We start from the raw sequence: 23,587 nt of genomic DNA on the forward strand, positions 1-23,587 counted from the left end.
CAGTTGAATGTAATCTTAGTGTGGAAAGGGAATCTTTTTAATCTTTTTTTCCTTCTGTTATATCTTCATCACTTGAAATATGGCCTGACACATAGTAGGTTCTCAATAAATTTGTATTGAATAAACTAATGAATGACTTATTCATAGATATTTGAATGAAACTAATGAGGTGAGGAAGAAGTGGGCATTTTATGGCCACATGAGAATTTTTTGGTGATTGGGAAGTGATAAGGGGCTTAAAGTTTATTCTGGGAGAAATAAACTATATGAAGGTTTGGAGGAAAGAATGGCAAATCTCTAAAATTTGCATTTTACAAATCCAGTTTGACTACTATATAGGGATTAATAGGATGAAAGTAGGACAGGAGGAATTGAGACCAGTTAGGAATCTCTTTCAGTAATCCATGTGAGACAATAGCCAAATGGACTAGGGTGCAGGTGGTAGGTTTGGATACAAGTTACTGAATTCAGTACATATTCAGGAGCCTTCTGTGATTGATCCCCCTTCTGTCCACTAAGAACTTCATTTGTACTCATTTCCTAATGAATCTATGGTTATTAATTAGTTCTTTAAATGTTTCCTTTGAGTCTCTCAAATCTCATCATTTCTTGGGCTAGTGCAGAGACCATATAAAGATATTCTTTCTTTAAGTGCCCCTCCACACCACCTGGGACTGTTTACTGATAAGCACACAGTTAAAAGATAACACTACCTTTTAACCAGTCAGTGATATAACAGGAAGGATTTGAGAGATTCCAAAAGATTTAGTTTTGTTATCATTGTTCACAGAAAGCTTATCTCCTTCATTCATTTTTCATGTTCTTTTTGTGCCTTTGGAAATCAAGTTAAAATGCAACATTTCCTCTTCTCCACCCAAGTCTGCTTTCATTAGGAGGGCAATATTAAAGTTTGGAAAGGAACAGTGCAAAAACTGGAAACATTTAGAAACCAAAAACCAGAAAATAAAGTTGCCTCTCCTCATCATGAATAAATTTTCAAATGGTACCCCCTCTTACTGTGTTGCAGTGAATATTTAGATGTAGAAATTTGATATACACACCAATACAGTTAAAAAAAAGAAAATATCTGGAATCTATCATTTTATTTCTAATTGACAGTGAGTTGGAGCCAAATGCTTTCTGATCCAGTTACATTTGTCATTTTTGGATGCCTTTATTGGCATAAGACCTGTAAACACCAGCCGGTCATGATTAGAAGCTTGTGAACTGGATGATGTTCAGTTTGTCATTAACTCTCAAGAACTGAGATCTAGCCAGTAACTGAAAGTGTTAAGGTGCACTAACTGATCTAGTAAGTTGATCTTGAACCCCTTAGCACAGAGTTAGAATGACAACACACTCTCCAAAGAGAAGATGTTTCTTAATAAGTGTAATTATATGCAAGATTTTAGCATTTAGAAATACTGGCAAGACAAGAACGCTTCCAGTTCGTTGTTTCAGGAAGAAGCAGATTGTGAAATCAAATGACCCCAGAAAGCAGCAGTTTCTCCTTTTCTGTGTAGGCACTATCAGAAAAACCAAATGGGAATAAGAATTGGCCCACAAGTTAGCATTTTCAGGTTAGATAAACTCCCTAGGTTGTCCCATTAAATATACCTCATAGTTTACATGTATGAAGAAAAGAAGTCACCCAGAAAAGATTTATTGTGCAGCTAAAATGTGCCAAAAGATGTGCTTGGCACCACTGAGACAAGGGTGCAAGGGAACTGTGGTGTGTTCTCTGCTCAAACATTGCTTATGCTCTAGTGAGACAAAGTAGTTCTTGAAATAATTTTAAAACAAATTAAATATAGTTAAATAAACTTTAGGTAGTCTAAATGAGGCTTAACCAGAGTTAGAAAAAGCATATTTTCATACTTACCTGAATTGTCAGGAGTGGTTGTGTGGTAGAAGTACTCAGATATATAAAATAAAATTTTACTGGCCCCATGTGAAGGCCCCACTCTACTGTTCACTTGGCAGCCTATCCTTGGCATACTGTTTTTATGGACTGGGAGAATTTTAGTACTATTCCTTAGTTTCCATTTTAGTGTCTGAGACAGGAAGTGTTCTCTTCCCAACAACCAATAAAAATACACACTTAAACTACCAGCATGTTTATTATTAGATGCTTCCCTTATATGAATGGCATCTACCTTGACATTTTCTAAGCATGTGAATTAGTATATTGACCTTAATATCATTGTTCAATATTGAGTATTGTGATAGGGGTACTAAAGTTATTCTTCTAGATGTAGGACTCACTGAAGTTCATGAATCTCACAAGTTTAGAGCCATGAGTAATTAATTTTATTACAGCTAACTGGTATATCTAGCTATACGTTTGCTATTAATAACTATTGAGAAATAAGGAGGTTTATTTCAAGTCTGGAGTAACTCTTTAATCTCAGGAATTGTGTCGCCAATTGTAAAAGCTATTTGAATCTCTAGCAATGTGCTTTTAGAGTGGGGAACTAAAGGAAAGCATGTTTACTCCTTTATGGTGCTGAAAGATTTGCCAGCACTGCTGGGCTGTGGGCTGTCACCAGGCCCTGAGACATGAATCTCTTGTGGTTATTTTAGTACTTCTGTAACTCAAGAAGGCAGTGTACTTAAACTGGAATTTCAAAATGATTATTCCATGTTTGCCACTAAAGTAATTGCTCCAACTATTATAAAAGGACAAATGAGACCTGTAAGCCCCCAAATGACTTACCCCATACACTGTGGAAGACCCAACAAAGCTTCAGCAGGGCATCCAGGAATATTTAGCTTCCTCATTCAGGTTGCCTACCACCTGAAGGCTCAAACAGAAATACTGTTCTAGGGGGAAAAGCACATAATGAACTCGCATGAATATAACTTAAGTAGTTCTAAATAAGACTTGGTTTTAATTCCATGAGGGAAGCATCAAGGGGACCACACATCTTTAGCAGGCCACAAACAAAGTCTATGAATGGCTTTATGAATCTCCTTCAATACATGAAACTTATTGGAGACTTATTAATACAGGTCTGTTACTTAAGCACTGATCAAATCTTGGAGTATAATCAAAGCCTGAAAAAGCTGCCTAAAAGATGTTATCTGAGTTGATTTCATGTATAACTTTCTGACTACCAATATTGATTAAACTCAAGAACTCAAGTAGAAGTGTACTTTCACTGTTAGCTTTAGAAGCACCCCAGGGTGATACCCCTCCTGGTAAATCTAATTTAAAGGATTAATTAATATTTTTGAATATCAGAACTAGAAATCACCTTAGATATCAGCTAATTCCAGGTATTCATTTTATATTAGGAAACTGAGTCAGAGAGAGATGAAGTGACATTTTCAGTGAAAGCCTAACAAAGAGAATCTTTCTCAAATGACTGTCAGTTATATTCATGGGAGTTTATTATGTATTTTTCCCTCTAGAAGAGTTCAGTGATTTTTCTACTCAATTAGGAAGAATGCCAGTGAGCATTCCAAACTGGTTGTGAAATCACAGCCATGCACATGTTGTAGTATATGGAATGGTTCAATATTTCTTTGAGAAATTGAGCATATTGCCATTTTGCCATTCATACCTCAAATTTGTATTGATCATACAGTATACAGAGTTTTCATAGATATTGTTAATCATTTTGTTCTTCCAACAAGTGTTTAAAGAAGATAGGACAGATTGCATTTTTCATTTGAGAGAAGAAGAATTAAAACTCAGAGAAGATATGTGAATTACACCAATTAGATACCATTCAACTACTGTGTTCTCCTAAATCTGTCAACACTCTGTATCTGCCACTAGATAACAAAAAAGCTCATTAAATGTATTATCAAGTTTCATCTTTTACCCCACCAACATAATTTTAGTTGATTTATTTAAGTTTCTCTTAAGTCTAGTCACCACCTCATAAACAACTTATAACAGTTTCTATTTGTTGTTTCTTACTTGTACCAATCACTGCCCCAAGCTTTTCAAATATGTATTAATCTATAGAGTAGTCACTAAATCAACCTGGTAGTTTAACATTATTGCTATATTTATTTTAGATATGAAAAAATTAAGGTAGAGAGTGGCTAAGCAACTTCCTCAAGTCAATAGTCTAACAAATGATAGAGTCAAAATTTGGGCGTAAGCAATCTGAACTCTAGAAAATCCATTCATCTACTCCTACCTAAACTGTCACTCTAGATAACTAAAAGAAGTGTTTTTTATCCTTGCCACACTGAAAATATCAGTCTATAATATGTTTTGGTTCAATAATACAAAAGGAAACCTTCATTGTTTTGCAGCCATCCTCTATACTATAGAGCAACAAGAGATCAGGCAATTGGAAAAAGAAGAGTTGCTTTATTATGTAGAAGCATTGAGACTTAATGGTCCATGATGATTCTAAACAAGCTATTAGAGCCTCTTTTATCAAAAATATTATTTTATAAAATGTTCCTAAATTAGGTTTGTACTAAAAAAAGAAAAAGATAGCTCTAATAGAAACATATTGTGTTTTCCCAAAACTAGTGTTCCACTACATGTTGGCTACATCTATCTGATAGATAATAACAGCATGAAAGGGAGAATAAATAATACAGATTTAGAGGGAATGTAGTCTAAATGTAATAGTTTTCCATATTTTAGGCTCAGTTGTCCTGACAAAACATATTGTTACCAATGCACTTACATAGAATTTAATGACTATCAAATGGTGATTTCCACAAAGTTAAAATCAAAAATTCAAATTTAACCAATGAAAGGAAAGTTTGTTTGAGTAAGTGAACATTTTAGTTTTCTGAAGGCATTTTGGCAGAAGCAAAATGCTCCTTAATTATTGCTTTCTGGTACCATACTCAAGTAAACAGAGAATGGGAACATACTTTTTCTGGGTGCCTTCCTACGTTTGATGGAGAATGACAAAGTTGTAATTGCTACAGTCTCTGATATATCCATTTATACTTTTCTGTTCCTCCCTCAGACCCCTCACTTCTCACTTTCTTTTCTCCTTTCTTCCTTCTTTTCTCACCTTCCTTCAACAAATATGTTTTGAGCACTAGAGATTCAATGATAAACACACATTTAGCTTAGAATCAAACAGTAAATATTGACATTTATTTTTAAATAACACTAGTGGATGTGTAATCATGAATGGAAGTAAATATTCTGGAGGAATGGATTAAAATTTCTGACCAAGAAGAAGTTGGCTGAGGCTACGAAAGGAAGTTTTTATCTGAGGTATATTTTAAGTATGATCTGAAGAATGAGTGGCAGTTAACTGGGTGAGAGGGGAATCACATTGTAGGGCAATGATAAAAGCTGTTCCAAATCTTTTAGGCAAGAGGGAAATGTCATATTATAAGAAATAGAAAAAGACCAGTGTGATTCCAGCATAGAAAATAAAGGAAAATTGATCTAAAACGGTCTGGGAAACATGAATGTATCAGAGAACATCAAGTTCTACAGATCAGTAGTTCTGTCTCCTTTCAATCTTTGTTTCCACTGCTTACATGCCTGCCACAAATCCCTAACTCTTCTTGCCACTTGTGACAACCATACACATCATTTGAGTTCTTCTTCTAAGAGGTCTGCATAAGTACCAAATCTGGTCTGCAAAACAGATAATCAGAATCAAAATTTGAAGAGATATTGTCTAAAGGTAGACAGCCTGATATCCAAGGGAGATGAGAAATTTCAATCATAGTCTTACAGAAGAAATACCTTGATAAAGAATATTTATGTTCTATTAAAAATAGTATGCTTCTTTACCATAAGTCCAAACACAGTTATAAGAAAAAGTATCTTATCTATGTCCTCATGCTTACTTCCAAATTTTCTTAGAGCCAGGATCATATGTGAACCCATGGGAGATTCTTCAAATCTAGAGTCAACAATTCAGGTCTTTGTAGGTAGAAATCTATCAGTACCTCATGACAAGAAGTTGTCACTATTTATTCTGAAGGACATCTAATTTATTTAACTCCCTTGGATGTGAGAAACATTGACCAAACCAAGTGGATTCTTTCTACTCTACACCTTTTTCTCTAAGGCATACTTGCCACTTGTAGTTTCTGTTTCATATCTTTCTTCGGATAATGACTCCTCACAGTCTCTCCCCAACCTTATGACCTCTTTTTATGCATTTTCACTTTGAGCTTATACCTACTTACTTTTTTAGTTCTCAAATCTTAATTTTGAGAATGACAGAAAATTAGCTCATCTTTGGACAGATGGAGGTTCTCATTCATGCCCATGTCTTAAAATTATTTTTCAGGATTTTGTTTGGTGAGACTTAGGTTTGAACTCAGAGTTTCTCATTTACAAAGCAGGTACTCTGCTGCTTGAGCAACACCTCAGTCCATTTTGCTATGATTGTTTTGGAGATGGGGTCTCTGAACTATTTGCCTGGGCTGACCTTGAACCATGATCCTCCCAATTGCAGCTTCCCAAGTGGCTAGGAATATAGGCATGAGCCTCCAGTGCTCAGCCTTAAAATTCTTTTTTGTGGGGGGAGGCTGCACTTTAATTCTTTCTTCTTTATTACTGCCAGTATGTTAGGATAGGTAACATTATAAGCAATATACATATCAATAAATGTAATACTGCATATAAATGGAATGAAAGATAAAATCACATGATCATCTCACTTCTTAATTTATTTGATGCTACCTTTAGAATCTAATACAGTGCCCCAGGGTGTGTGCAACAATCAGGCATGTGGTGGGTGAGGGAAAATGCACTACAAAACAAAGTCATTACACCCTGGTGCTGAAGAGACCTTTTAGACTTAGACAAACATATGGAGCTACTTTTCAGGTTTTTTTTTCCACTGACCAGAACAATATTTTAAAAACTGAATAGAAGGAATGTACCTCAACATTGTAAAGGCTATATATGACAAATCTACAGCCAACATCATACTTAGTGGTGAAAAACTGAAACCATTATCCCTAAAATCAGGAACGAGACAAGGGTGCCCACTATCCCAACTCCCATTCAACATAGTACTGGAATTCCTAGCCAGAGCAATTGGGCAAGAAGAAGAAATAAAAGGAATACAAATAGATAAGGAAACAGTCAAAATATCCTTATTTGCAGATGATATGATCCTATACCTTAAAGACCCCAAAAAATCTACCCCAAAACTCTTAGACAACATAAACATCTATAGCAAGGTGGCAGGATACAAAATCAACCTACAAAATCATTAGCTTTTCTATACGCCAACAATGAACAAATTGAGAAGGAATATATGGAAACAATTCCATTCACAATAGCCACCCCAAAAATCAAATACCTAGGAGTAAATTTAACAAAAGATGTGAATGACCTCTATAAGGAGAACTACAGAAGATGGAAAGATCTCCCGTGCTCATGGATCAGTAGAATCAACATAGTAAAAATGGCTATACTACCAAAAGCAATCTACATGTTTAATGCAATTCCCATCAAAATCCTAAAGACTTTCATCACAGAAATTGAAAAATCTACCCTAAAGTTCATTTTGAGACATAAGAGACTGCGAATAGTGAGAGCAATACTCAGCAAAAAGAGCAATGCTGGAGGTATCACAATACCTGACATCAAACTATATTATGGAGCTATAGCAATAAAAACAGAATGGTACTGGCACAAAAACAGAAATGAAGACCAGTGAACATAATAGAGGACCCGGATATGAATCTACAAAATGATACCTACCTCATTTTTGACAAAGATGTCAAAAATATACAATGGAGAAAAAACAGCCTCTTCAACAAATGTTGCTGGGAAAAGTGGTTACCCATCTGCAAGAAACTGAAACTAGATCCATGTCTATCACCCTGTACTATTATCAGCTCAAATGGATCAAGGACCTAAATATCAGACCTGAAACTCTGAAGCTACTACAGGAGGGAGCAGGAAACATTCTGGAACAAATAGGTATAATCAAAGACTTTCTCAATAGAATCCTAGCAGCTCAGCAACTAAGAGAAAGGATGAATAAATAGGACTTCATAAAATTAAAAGGCTTCTGGACAACAAAAGAAATGGTCTCTAAACTGAAAAGACCACCCACAGAATGGGAGAAAATATTTGCCAGCTATACATCAGACAAGGGACTGATAACCAGAATATACAGGGAACTTAAGAAAATAAACTCTCGTAAAATCAATGAACCAATTAAGAAATGGGCAACTGAACTAAACAGAATTTTCTCAAAAGAAGAACTTCAAATGGCCAAAAAACACATGAAAAAATGCTCACCATCTCTAGCCATAAAGGAAATGCAAATCAAAACCACACTGAGATTCCACCTCACCCCTGTTAGAATAGCCATTATCAAAAACACCATCAACAACATGTGTTGGTGAGGATGTAGGGAAAAAGGAACACTAGTCCACTGCTGGTGGGAATGCAAGCTGGTGCAATTACTCTTGAAAAAAATTTGGAGACTTCTAAAAAATCTAAACATAGACCTGCCATATGATCCAGCAATCCCACTCCTGGGGATATACCCAAAGCAATGCAACACAGGTTACTCCAGAGGCACCTGCACACCCATGTTTATTGCAGCACTATTCACAATAGCCAAGTTATGGAAACAACCAAGATGCCCCACTGTTGATGAATGGATCAAGAAAATGTGGTACTTGTACACAATGGAATTTTACTCAGCCATGAAGAATGAAATCTTATCATTTTCAAGTAAATGGATGGAACTGGAGAACATCATTCTGAGCGAGGTCAGCCAGGCTCAGAAGACCAAAAATCGTATGTTCCCCCTCATATGCAGACTTTAGTTCTAGGGTAAATGCAGCAATGTGGTTGGACTTGGATCACATGACAAGGGGAGAGCACATACAGGAGGTATAGGAATAGGTAGAAAACCCAGAACATGAAAGCATTTGATGTCCCCACTCCAGAGGAACTAATACAGAAACCTTAAAGCAATAGAGGTTAACATGAGAAAGGGATCAGGAACCAATGTAAAGATCACTTAGAGATGAATCAACATGGATTGTAACATATGGGTACATGAAAGCAATGTTAGAAATCTCTCTGTATAGCTATCCTTAACTCAACTAGCAGAAATGCTTTGTCTTCCTTATTATGCTTGTTTCTTTTCTTCAACAAAATTAGTGATAAGGGCAGAACAAGACCTGCCTGGAACTGAGGGAGGGAGGGGATGAGAGGGTGGGTGAGGGGGGCAGGCTGGAGAAATGACCCAAACAATGTATGCACATGTGAATAAATGAATAAAAAAGAAAAAAACAACAACAAAAAAAACTGTTTTTAGGATCCTTGAGCTTTTCACAGAGAATTGCCAGAGCATAAACATCCACCTCCCACTTCAACAAAATCAGATTCAAATTGATCAATTTAGATATTTGCTTTTTCTCCTAGTTTTTATTTGAAGAAATAAATACTGTGTGGACTCAGGGGAAGGTCAGCCACATATACCCTGTGGTTTGTCTGTGAAAGAAAAGGCATCAGCCACCACTACCATGGGCTGGCAGTGTTGCCTCATGTCTCTTGTCTAGTGAGTTCTCTGGAGGAAGCTGTGTCTGGGATGTATGAACCACTTATCCATGCCTAATTCAGGTACCTGACACATCCCAGCATGACAAATTTCAAAATTTGTGAAAGTCATCTATCTACTATGAGTTGGAATAGTAATCTATGGGAAGGAGAAAGCAGAAAAAAACCCTCCAAGCATCTCCCCACCAAGCTGTCTGACAAAGAGGACAGTACCCTTCCCCCAAAAGCCCAGAATAACAAAAACCAATATCAGGACTGGACAACTGGACACCAAAGGAATAAGTCCAGAATTTTCCTGAGCAGACTAAACTTTTTGTTGTTGTTGCGCCTGTTTTTATTCTTGTATTATTAACCTTACCATTGCTATTTTTTATCCCTATTTTTACCCCCTTTACTTTCTCTTTTCCTTTTGCTATAATCCATGTTCTCCCTCCCAACTATTACCCCTTCTTACCCACTCTCTCCCACTGTTTTTGCCTCCCACTCCTATCCTTCCCTAATCTGCCACCACATTATCACACCCAACTAAACATTCACCACCCTCTGATGAGGCTACTATACCAACAGTAAAATCCCCCAGTCCCCTCCAATCCCTGACACAAGCCCCCTCCACTAAAACAATGTAAATACACCTAAACACACACAAGGGATATAAAACCCAGCATCCCCCATACCACTTTCACCATCAGCCCCATCCCCCTTTTTAGTACCACCTTTACCAATTACCAAGGTTTCTATATCTAGCCAAACAACCATTACTCCCCCCAAATTCCCACTAGTCATAGATATTATCACCATATAATATGTGAACAACTGGGTTGACATTGGACCTGTGAATTTGTTAGTGCTAATTTACACCTCTAGGTCAGGGACAGAAATAGCACATCAACCTAGCTAACAACTAAGCCAGTCACAACAGAAAAATTAAATCAAGGGAAAGAAAGCAGACATTTAAAACCATGAACTATCGAAGAACATAGTTGCACAGCATCAGTTAGAGTGATGGCAAAAAGAAGAAAGCAAGGAACCTACACTATTTTAAAAAAATTTCAATGGAAGATCTGGTGGGAAATGAAGAAAATTAGTCCCCAGTTCCTGACCCCAATAAAACAATGATAAATGTCACTAATGAGCCAAGTGATGCCCACAAAAAAATCTCTCAAAGAGGAAAACATGGAAGAGATCACTGAGAAACTCATGGAGAAACTACAAGACACAGTTAACCAGAAAGTACAAGATGCACTCAAGAAATTTCAAGACAAAATAAATAAAAAAAACTTGAGAAGACATGGAAATAAATAAATGAACTCAGAGAGGACTACAACATACACCAAAGTGAAACAAAGGACACTATAAAAAAAGAGATGTAAGGAAATAGTAAAGACAGCACAAGATATGGAAGAGGAGTTGAACAAAGATATAGAAAACATCAGAAAAAAGAATCAAAAAGAAATCCTGGAAATAAAAAGTCCCTTTAGTCAAACAAAAAACATAGGGGAAGGCTACATAAACAGATGGAACAAGTGGAAGAAAGAATCTTAGAGCTCAAAGATAAAATAAATATTAAAAAAATACAGAAATCTTAGTCAAACAACTCAAGAGCTATGACAGGAATATGCAAGAACTCAGTGGCTCCATCAAAAGATCAAACCTGAGAATCATGGGCATTGAACAAGAAGAGGTGCAAGCCAAAGGGATACATAATGTGTTCAATAAAATAGTAACAGAAAATTTCCCAAATCTAGAGAAAGAATTGCCCATTCAGGTACAAGAAGCCTCCAGGACACCAAACAGACTTGACCAAAATAGAACCTCTCCACAGAATATTAACATTAAAACAACTAGTACAGAGAACAGAGAAAGAAAATTAAAGGCTGTAAAAGAGAAAAGACAAATAACTGATAAAGTAAACCCATCAAAATAACAGTAGATTTCTCAACAGAAACTTAAAAGTGATAAGGGCATGGAGTGAGGTATTTCAGGCACTGAAGGACAACAATTTCAGCCCTTGGATACCATACCCAGCAAAACTATCATTCAAAATTGACAGAGGAATAAACATCTTCCACAATAAACAGAAACTAAAACAATATATGGCCACCAAGCCATTGCAACAAAAGATCCTTCCAGGAATTCTACACACAGAAGATGAAAGCAAACAAAACAATGGGAAATATGAAACCACAGGAGAAGAAAAGACAAGTAATCAGAGAAAAGCATTGATTCAGCTGTACATTGCACACACTCAAATTTTTAAACAACAAAAACAACTAAATGACAGTAGTCACCAGATACCTATCAACATTAACACTGAATATCAATGGACTCAACTCCCCATCAAAAGACACTGTTTGGCAAATTGGATTAAAATGGAAGATATGGCAATCTGTTGTTTACAGGAGACCCACATTATTGACAGAAATAAACACTTGCTTAGGGTGAAAGGCTGGAAGAGGATTTACCAAACTAATGGCCCTGGAAAACAGGCAGAGATAGCAATACTTATATCATATGAAGTAGACTTCAACCTTACATTAGTCAGACGAGACAAAGAAGGTCACTTTGTACTAATAAAAGTGACAATACATCAAAAGAAAATAACAATTACCAACTTATATGCACCCAATGTCAGTGTACCACAACTTCATCAAACATATATTAGAGGATTTAAAAGCACATATAAACTCCAACATAATGGTAGTGGAAGACTTTAATACCCCACTATGACCAATAAATATGTCATTTGACAAAAAATCAACGAAGAAATCCTAGAAATAGATAACACCATAGACCAAATGGACCTAACTGATGTCTACAGAATATTTCATCACACAACAGCACAATATAGATTCTTCTGAGCAACCAATGGAACTTTCTTCAAATTAGACCATATCTTAGGGCACAAAGCAATCCTCAACAAATATAAGCAAATTGAAATAATCCCCTGCATACTATCTGATCACAATACAATGAAACTAGAACTCAACAAAAAAAAGCAGCAGCAGAATATATACAAACAATTGGAGGTTGAACAACATATTGTTCCATGTTCAGTGGGTCATAGAAGTAATAAGAGGGTAAATCAAAAAGTTCCTGAATATAATGAAAAAGAAAACACAACAAACCATAATCTATGGGGCACAGCAAAGGCAGTCCTAAGAGGAACGTTTATAGCCATGAGTGCATATATTAAAAACACAGAAAGATCTGAAGTAAAAGACCTAATTCTACATCTCAAAATCCTAGAAAAACAAGAACAAGTTAACCCCAAAACAAGCAGGAGATAAATAATAAAAAATAAAGGCTGAAATTAATGAAATAGAGACCAAAGAATCAGTGAAACAAAAAATGTTTCATTGAAAAAATAAACAAGATTGAAAAGCACCTGACAAATCTGAATAAAATGAAGAGGGAAAAGACCCAAATTAGTAACATTGGAAGCAAAAAAGGATCACAAAAAGGAAATGTGGGATCATCAGGGACTACAAAGAGAACCTACATTCATATAAACCAGAAAATCCTGAGGAAATAGGCAAATTTCTAGATACTTATGACCATCAAAAACTGAACCAAGAAGATATTGTCCACCAAAACAGACCTATAACATGAAATGAAATTGAATCAGCTATAGTCTCCCAAAAAACAAAAGTCCAGGACCTGATGGATTCTCCATTGCATTCTACCAGACCTTTAAAGAAGAATTAGTACCAACACTCTTTATGCTTTTCCATGAAATAGAAAGGGAAGGAATACTGCCTAACTCAATTTATGAAGCCAGTATTACATTCATCCCAAAACCAGACAAAGAGACTTTGAAATAGAACTACAGGGCAATCTCTTTAACAAATATTGATGCAAAAATCCTCAATACTGTAATGGCAAACCAAATAAAAAACTTATTAGAAAGATCATTCACCATGACCAAGTTGGCTTCAACCCATGGATGCAGGGATGGTTCAACATATGCAAATCATTAAATTTAATATAGTACATTAAAAGTAGCAATGACAAAAAGCACTTTATCATCTCAATAGATGCAGAAAAGGCTTTGATAAAAAGCCTGTAGAAGACTACAGAAGATGGAAAGAGCTCCCATGCTCATGGATTGACAGAATCAACATAGTAAAAATGGCTATACTACCAAAAGCAATCTACATGTTCAACACAATTACCATCAAAATCCCAATGACATTCATCACAGATATTGAAAAATCTACACTAACGTTCATTTGGAACCACAAAAGACCATGAATAGCCAAGGCAGTACTAAGCAAAAAGAGCAATGCTGGAGGTATCACAACACCTGACTTCAAATTATACTTCAGAGCCATAGCCATAAATAAAAACAGCATGGTACTCGCATAAAAACAGATATGAAGACCAGTGGAACAGAATAGAAAACCCAGCTATGAATCCACACAGCTATGCTCACCTAATCTTCTACAAAGGTGCCAAAAACATACTATGGAGAAAAGACAGCCTCTTCAACAAATGTTGGTAGGAAAACTGGATATCTGCATGCAGAAAACTGAAAATAGATCCATGCCTATCACCCTGTCTTAGTATCAACTCAAAGTGGATAATGGACCTTAATGTCAGACCTGAAACCTTGAAGCTAGTATAGTAAAGAGCAGGGAATATACTGAAGCAATAGGCATAGGCAAGGACTTCCTCAGTAGAACCCAACTGGCTCAGCAACTAAGAGAAAAGATTGACAAATGGAACTACATGAAGTTAAAATGCTCCTGTACAACAAAAGAAATTGTCTGTAAATTGAAGAGGCCACCCACAGAATGGGAGACAATCTTTACTAGCTATACATCAGACAAAGGTCTGATGACTAGAATATACAGGGAACTCAAAAAAATAAACTCCCAAAATATCAGTGAGCTAATAATGAAAAGGGCAACTGAACTAAACAGAACTTTTTCAAAGGAAGTCCAAATGGCTAAATCACACATGAAAAAATGCTCATTGTCCCTGGCCATAAAGAAAATACAAATCAAAACCACACTAAACATGGGTGTGCAGGTGTCTCTGGAGTAACCTGTGTCACAGTCTTTTGGGTATATCCCCAAGAGTGGTATTGCTGGATCAAATGGTAGATCAATGTTTAGTTTTTTAAGTAGCCTCCAAATTTTTTTCCAGAGTGGTTGTACTAGTTTATATTCCCACCAACAGTGTAAGAGGGTTCCTTTTTCCCGGCGTCCTCTCCAACACCTGTTGTTGGTGGTGTTGCTAATGATGGCTATTCTAACAGGGGTGAGGTGGAATCTTAGTGTGGTTTTAATTTGCATTTCCTTTATTGCTAGAGATGGTGAGCATTTTTTCATGTGTTTTTTGGCCATTTGAATTTCTTCTTTTGAGAAAGTTCTGTTTAGTTCACTTGCCCATTTCTTTATTGGTTCATTAGTTTTGGGAGAATTTAGTTTTTAAGTTCCCTATATATTCTGGTTGTGAGTCCTTTGTCTGATGTATAGCTGGCAAATATTTTCTTCCACTCTGTGGGTGTTCTCTTCAGTTTAGAGACCATTTCTTTTGATGAGCAGAAGCTTTTTAGTTTTATGAGGTCCCATTTATCTATGCTATCTCTTAGTTGCTGTGCTGCTGGGGTTCCATTGTGAAAGTTCTTGCCTATACCTACTAACTCCAGAGTATTTCCTACTCTTTCCTGTATCAGCTTTAGAGTTTGTGGTCTGATATTAAGATCCTTGATCCATTTTGAGTTAATATTGGTATAGGGTGATATACCCTTTGATCCAGCAATACCACTCTTGGGGATATACCCAAAAGACTGTGACACAGGTTACTCCAGAGGCACCTGCACACCCATGTTTATTGCAGCACTATTCACAATAGCCAAGTTATGGAAACAGCCAAGATGCCCCACCACTGACAAATGGATTAAGAAAATGTGGTATCTATACACAATGGAATTTTATGCAGTCATGAAGAAGAACGAAATGTTATCATTCACTGGTAAATGGGTGGAATTGGAGAACATCATTCTGAGTGAGGTTAGCCTGGCCCAAAAGACCAAAAATCGTATGTTCTCCTTCATATGTGGACATTAGATCAAGGGCAAACACAACAAGGGGATTGGACTTTGAGCACATGATAAAAGCGAGAGCACACAAGAGAGGGGTGAGGATAGGTAAGACACCTAAAAAAATTAGCTAGCATTTGTTGCACTTAACACAGAGAAACTAAAGCAGATAACTTAAAAGCAACTGAGGCCAATAGGAAAAGGGGACCAGGAACTAGAGAAAAGGTTAGATCAAAAAGAATTAACCTAGAAGGTAACACACACGCACAGGAAATTAATGTGAGTCAACTCCCTGTATAGGTATCCTTATATCAACCAGCAAAAACCCTTGCTCCTTTCTATTATTGCTTATACTCTCTCTACAACAAAATTAGAGATAAGGGCAAAATAGTTTCTGCTGGGTATTGAGGGGGTGGGGGGGAGAGGGAGGGGGCAGAGTGGGTGGTAAGGGAGGGGGTGGGGGCAGGGGGGAGAAATGACCCAAGCCTTGTATGCACATATGAATAATAAAATAAAAAAAAAACACACTAAGAGTTCACGTGACCCTTTTAGAATAGCTACTATCAAAAGCACCACCAACAACAAATGTTGGTGAAGATGCGGGGATAAGGAACCCCTGATACACTGCTGGTGGGAATGTAAGCTAGTGCAACCACTTTGGGAAACAATATGGAGTATTCTTAAAAATCTAAAAATAGATCTGCCATATGACCCAGCAATACCATTCCTAGGGATATACCTGAAGGAATGTGAGTCAGGTTACTACTAAGGCACCTTCACACCCATGTTTGTTACAGCATTAGTCACAAAAGCCAAGCTATGGAAACAGCAAAGATGCCCCACTATCAACAAATGGATTAAGAAAATGTGATATTTATACACAATGGAATTTTATTCAGCCACAAAGAAGAATGAAATTTTGTCATTCGCAGGTAAATGAATGGAACCTGAGAACATCATCTTGAGTAAAGTTAGTCAGGCTCAGAAGGCCAAAAGTCACATGTTCTCCCTAGGATTGATAATATAAAACTAAAACATATGCAGCAATATTACTGGACACAGGTTGCACAATAAGGGGAGACTGTGGATGGAAGGGATGGGGAAAAGGAAGGAAACCAGAACTTGAATGTGGTTGATGTGCTTACTGTAGAGGAACAAATATATTAATGTTAAACTGGCGGCAGCCACTCTGGGAAGGGGACATGGAAGTAGTGAAGAGGTCTGGTAGAGATGAATCAATTTGAGTTGTAAAACATACATGCATGGAAACAACACAAGGAATCTCCCTGTATAGATATCTTTATCTCAAACTAGCTAAAATGCCGTGTTTTTCTTATTATGATTTTTTTTTCTTTTACAAAATTAGAGAACAAGAGGGCAGAACAGTTTCCGCCTGGAAGTGCTTTGGGGGTGGGGGAAAATAATATATACACATGTAAGTAAATGCAAAAATGATAAGATAAAATAAAAATTTCTCTGCAAATAAGAGTTTAATTTGCTTAAGAATGGGATTACAGCCAAAGTCGGCATCAGAATACAAAGCCAAGACTTCATAAACAATTATTTTTAATTTTATTGTTGTTGCTGCTTAACTGAAGAGATTTTAACTGTGATGACTGTATAAATGAAAGGTAGCACATGAAATCCACTTTGGAAACTCATCAGTAATTAAGAGTTAAAATGAATCACTTATTAATATTCTTTATTTGCTGTACATCTTTATTTTTATATGTACATAACTGCAGATGTCAGTGGGTGAAAGGAACTTTCTCGGTTAAAAAATAGGAGATAATAGTTCAAGCTTAATGTTTGCCACTGAACAATGTACATATTTGAGTTCCTAAGTAGATGCTAATAAGGTTATATCCTGCTGCTCTTGGTTATTTGATGTCATATATGAAAAGCTAAACTTAGAGATAAAGGGCCGGAGGTATCTTTTTTGAATTGTTTAGATTCTTTTCCTTAATTTTGTTTCTCTTTACAATAGATTATTTAAATAAGTACTTTGTAGTAATAACTTTAATGACTTCAATTTTGGAGTGCGATGTTATGTTAAAGTCTAACAATTTGCTCTTATTTAAACCATCACAAACTTGCTGCTGTGGTTATTCTTCAATGATAAAGAAAATATTCACAGAAAAAAAGATTTCCTGTAGACTAATTTTTTATCTCATTAGCTGCAATTTTTAGGTAAAATTCATCAATTCTGAGAATGAAACAGAGACACAGTGGAATAAACTTGGTTCACCTAATCATGTATAGGCTTAGTTATCATTGTATTGGTAACAATTTCTTATTACTTAAAAAAATTAAATCAAGCTATATTGCTGACTAGGGTCTATTTTAATTTCACTCCAATATACTACCTGCCAGTATATATCCTAACAAATGCAGGGAAGTTGATTTCAGAAAATATACATTTCAATTCATGTAAATTTATTATTTATTTATTTTGTGGTACTGGAGTTAAAGGGCTTCATACTTGCTAAGCAGGCACCGTACACCTGAGCCATTCTACCAGCCCTCAATTCACATAAATTTAAAGCAAACTCTAATTAAGTCACCATTTTTACTACCATCACCAGCATCACCATCACCACCAACCACCAACATCATCATCAGTAGTAGAAGCAAAAGAGTCCCATTGACAGACACAGGTAAAATATATATCATATATGCTATCATAGTAACTTGGTCCAAAAAAAAAAATTCAGAGCGTCAGGAATGGAGCTACTTAGGAATATGTAATAACTCTGCTTGATTTGCTGTGTCTGTGATATATATGCAGTAGTTAACTTTACAAGACCTCCATTTTGGCCTGACTGGGTTTATATGTTATTATTCAATAAGTCTGTGTTCTAAAGGTATGAGGTTAATTCTTTACTCTCTGAGGAAATAATATGAATCTGTCATTGTTAGATTATTTCTTTTTAATGAGATATAAAACCTTGATATCACACAGGTTGGTATATGGTAAATGAGCCAAAATTCCTTAATATTGCAATATTAATTTATTTGGGGATTTTATAAATGTCAAATTGAACACTATGCAAATTATATACATTGCCACTTATGCTATATATTTTACATTTTATAATTTGAATAATAGATTATCTTATACATAATTTTCCACTTTTCCTGGTATTTCTTCTTTTCTGGCATTGGCAAAAATATTTTTATGAATTAAATTTTCTTTTAACTGACAAAAGTATAAAAATTATACATACTAATGGGGTACAATATGACGTTTCAAAATATGGATACATTTTGTAGTGTTTAATCAGGCTAAATATTTTCAAATATTTATTATTTCTTTATAGTGAAAATATTAAAAATCATTTCTTCTAGGTTATTGAAATATACAGTATATTAGCACTATCTATAGTCATCCTTCTGTGTAATAGCCTAGCCAGAACTTTTTCTATCTAGCTATAACTTCATACCCATTGATCAATCTTTCTCTATACTATTGAGCTTCATAAAATGACTATGTGACCAGCTTCTGGTTAAAACACAATTCAGTCATATAATGATTGGAGTCTATTTTTTTTTATTCATTTATTCATATGTGCATACATTGTTTGGGCCATTTCTTCCCCCTGCCTCCCACCCCCTCCCTCTTCCCCCACCCCCTTTGCTTCCAGGCAGAATCTGTTCTGCCCTTTTCTCCAATTTTGTTGAAAAGTAGATATAAGCAACAATAAGAAAGACATAGCGTTTTTGCTAGTTGAGATAAGCATAGCTATACAGAGAAATTCCCAGCATTGCTTCCATGCCCAAGTGTATTACAACCTGAATTGATTCATCTCTACCAGATCTCTTCACTACTTTCCCATATTGACCTGTCGTTTTAAGGTTACTGTATTAGCTTCTCTGCAGTGGGGACATCAAAAGCTTTCAAGTTTTGGGTTTCCTACCTATCCCCATTCCTCCTGTATGTGCTCTCTCCTTAGTGTGTGACCCAAGTCCAACAACATTACTGCCTTTGCCCTAGATCTAAAGTCCACATATGAGGGAGAACATCTGATTTTTGGTTTTCTGATGCTGGATAACTTTGCTTAAGATGATGTTCTCCAGTTCCATCCATTTACTTGTGAATGATAAGATTTCATTCTTCTTCATGGCTGAGTAAAATTCCATTGTGTATAAATACCACATTTTCTTAATCCAATCATCAGTAGTGGGGCATCTTGGCTGTTTCCATAACTTGGCTATCGTGAATAGTGCTGCAATAAACATGGGTGTGCAGGTACCTCTGAAGTAACCTGAGTCACATTCCTTTAGGTATATCCTTAGGAGTGGATTTTCTGGATTATATGGCAGATCTATGTTTAATTTTTCAAGAAGCTTCCATATTTTTTTTCCAGAGTGGTTGTACTAGCTTGCATTTCCACCAGCAGTGTATGAGGGTTCCTTTTTCTCCACATCTTCACCAATATTTGTTGTTGGTGGTGTTTTTGATGATAGCTATTCTAATAGGGGTGAGGTGGAATCTTATTGTGATTTTGATTTGCATTTCCTTTATGGCCAGAGATGGTGAGCATTTTTTCATGTGTTTTTTGACCATTTGAATTTCTTCTTTTGCAAAAGTTCTGATTAGTTCAGTTGCCAATTTCTTTATTGGTTCATTAATTTGAGGGGAGTTTTGAGCTCCCTGCATATTCTGGTTATGAGTCCTTTGTCTGATGTATAGGTGGCAAATATTTTCTCCCAATCTGTGGGTGGTCTCTTCAGTTTAGAGACCATTTCTTTTGTTGTGCAGAAGCTTTTTAATTTTATGAAGTCCCATTTGTCCATCCTTTCTCTTAGTTGTTGAGCTGTTGGGGTTCTATTGAGGAAGTCCTTGCCTATACTTATTGCTTCCAGAGTATTCCCTGCTCTTTCCTATACTAACTTCAGAGTTTTGGGTCTGATATTAATATGATCATATTTAAGGCCTAGGGTTGCTAAAAATACTAAAATGATTGATTTTCACTTTTTTATATGCATAGCTTAAGAATAATTTACAAAATACATATGAATGGTACTACTGAATTGAATAAATATTAATTAGAATTTAAGGATCAAATCAATGTATAAAATTATCCAATGAGATTACTGGTTATTGATGGAATCATTGAATTAACTAGTAATTTGAGGTTAGATTTATGTCAGCCAAAACAGGTAGCACAAAGATCCTGGAATGCCTATACAATTTTAAAAACAAAGATTGTGTTGCTTTTGTTTTTATAAATGTTTATGTTGTGTCATGAAGATGATAAAGATGTACCTGAATTCAACTATCCATAGTTTTTTACAGAAAATATGAATAGATTAAAAAAATTTTAAAGGGACATTTATAATAATACCAAGATTGAAATATTTGAGACGAATTATAATTTATAAAACTCTGAATATCTAAACTTATGACATCTATTGTCCCACTTAAATTGTGGCAATAGCCTTTGATTCTCCTGATTGTTTGATCGATACTATCAAAGACACCTGCATATGTTGCTAACCACATTGTTAGATACTCGCAGCACAAATTATCACATGTCCAGCTGCTCATGTTTTGAAAGCAATTGGCAAAACAAAAAGACAAGGAGATAGCTGGACTATGAAAATTTTGTCTTCATAGAGACTATGACTATTGGGGCAAATAAGTTTCTTTTAAGTGGATCCAGTTAATGTGATCATTGAAGTGAATTGGCAGTTTGAAAAGAAAATCATAGAGCTAGACTAAGAAAATTGGATCTTCAACAAGGCTAGATTTCTAGGCAAAATATAGTTTTGTATAATCCTTATTAATTTGGACAATGCATATGTCTAAAGTAAATATTGAAAGCCCTATTCTCATGTTCAAATTATCTGCTTTTCTTCCATGACTAATATTAAAATAGTCATTTTCCTATATTTGTAGACATCAGGCCACCTCTTTATATTGTAACTGTCAACATAGCCATAGCCGAACATAATTGCCAAATTTGTTATTGTTATTTTAGTAGTTTTATCAGCTACTCTACCTCACCACATGAGTGATTTCAATTGCATTTTGATGTATTAAAACAATAATTCAGTAACTAGTCATATTTTACCTCTTCCACCCTTATTCAATGTAACTTCCCCTACCAAAAAGCCAACAAAGCAGGACTTTCCTATATTTGGTCTAGAGAAATCTATCCACGTTTGAAGAAATTTTTAATGAGATATGAAGTCTTGAAGTCAAACACAGTAGTATCTTTTAAAGTGGTTTGTGAAAGACAGAAGGAGGAAAGAATGAGAAGGAAGAAAGAAAGTTTGGAAATTTTTGGATTTAAGGGTTTAAAGCATCAAACAACATATAATAATCTTAATATCATTAAGTACTTTGATGTGATAATCTGAAAGTCTTCTGCAAATTAATTCTATATGATGAAAATTTGTTCTTTTCCTATTCTTCCTGTCTCTATGTCTCTCATCTGCTCTTGATGTCAATCTCAATATTGTTCTCTTTCCCACCAACTCAGAACACACAAAATAGGAGTATTATTTGTTGTAGTACTTAAGATGACTTATAATTTTTTCCAATTATATGACTATATATAGTTGCTCACAAACCATCTTAATGTTGAAATGTCATGAAATGTAAAATCAGAATAATTTTAGATACCAGCTTTCATTCTTTATTTCTGTGATACTCAAATGAGTTTGTTGGGGGAAGGGAGGAAAATCAGATTAAACAGAAAAGGTAGTAATCATATATACAGATAAACATTTACTTACTCACAGGTCAACTTTAAAAAGAAGCCACAAACCATATAGTAAACATTTGGACTAAATGTTGAACTATGCCACTACTATGAGTTGAAACTTAAAGGATTTTTTAAAGTAGAGAAAGTTAACTCTTCTACCACACCAAACTTTGAATTAACATCTTTCATTGTGCCCAAAAGGTGTGCAATGATGGGTACCCTTTATAAATTCAGAAAAAAATATATAAACAAACATAATTGATAATTCTAATTACTATTGATCAACTCATTTTACTCTATTACATTTTTATTTGTCCTAACTGATTAAAGCAGAGGGTTAGGAGGGTTAAAAACTGCCTCTCTGGAAGTCAAGTAGTTTCCCCTAAAAAGACAGAATGCAGTAACTTCGTGACTTATCTTTTCATCTATTCTTCTCTATCAGAGAAAATGTAACAACTTGTAAAAGGAGTCACAGTGAATAGTTTATTAGCATTTACAGTTCACAGTGTGACACTGTAGGGATAGGCTTGGCACACAGCTGCTTCACAGGGAACACTCAGAGCAGAGCCCTGTAGCACATAGGACACAGTTGAAACCCTAGCTGAGCCAGTCAAAACATCATCGACACCAGGTAAGAAAGTGTTTCTCCATCAGTAACTTAGCCTCAATGCTGAAAAGGACTAAATATGTAATGCTACATCAACAGCACTGGGAAAAAAACTTTAAAACTTAAGTGTCCTCAGAAGTTGGGGTCTTGCCACTTAGCAATAGTGCACAGTTTTAATGACAACATTCTCATGAGCTCAGCCTTATTGGACTGTTTCAAGCATTCATCATCTTATGTGGCTAACAGCATACTTCATGCAAAATTAGTGGAGGAGGGAATGAGAAGGATTAAAAAGGTCTTGCTGCTTAAGGGAGTAAAAAGTAGTTGTCCTGAGCACTTCATCTAGTCCTCTACATTTATTAAGGGCAAAACCATTTATCTTTGTACTCATAAATGAAACAGATACAGTGTATCTCCCCTGGGCCCCAGGAGCCACTAGGGAAAGCCAGATTAGGTCTAAAGAGCTGATGCAACCTAGAACGGTATGTTACTTCATGGAGCAATAAGTTAGCAACACGCATTGATTCCAAATATTTTTAATATGGTTTGTCAAGCATACACAGGGGAAAACTAGATTGTAAAAATGATTGCCATTGCCAGTTCAGTACTGTCTGAGCTGTAAATACAGTGTCAGGATTTTCACAAATGGACATTTGAAACATAAATGACATGGCTGCAAGCTTGCTTCTTGGAGGGTCCTTGTGAAAAGAACAATAATCAATAAACTGCAA

Source organism: Castor canadensis, chromosome X (genome assembly GCF_047511655.1).
Source record: "Castor canadensis chromosome X, mCasCan1.hap1v2, whole genome shotgun sequence".
Lineage (NCBI taxonomy): Eukaryota > Metazoa > Chordata > Mammalia > Rodentia > Castoridae > Castor > Castor canadensis.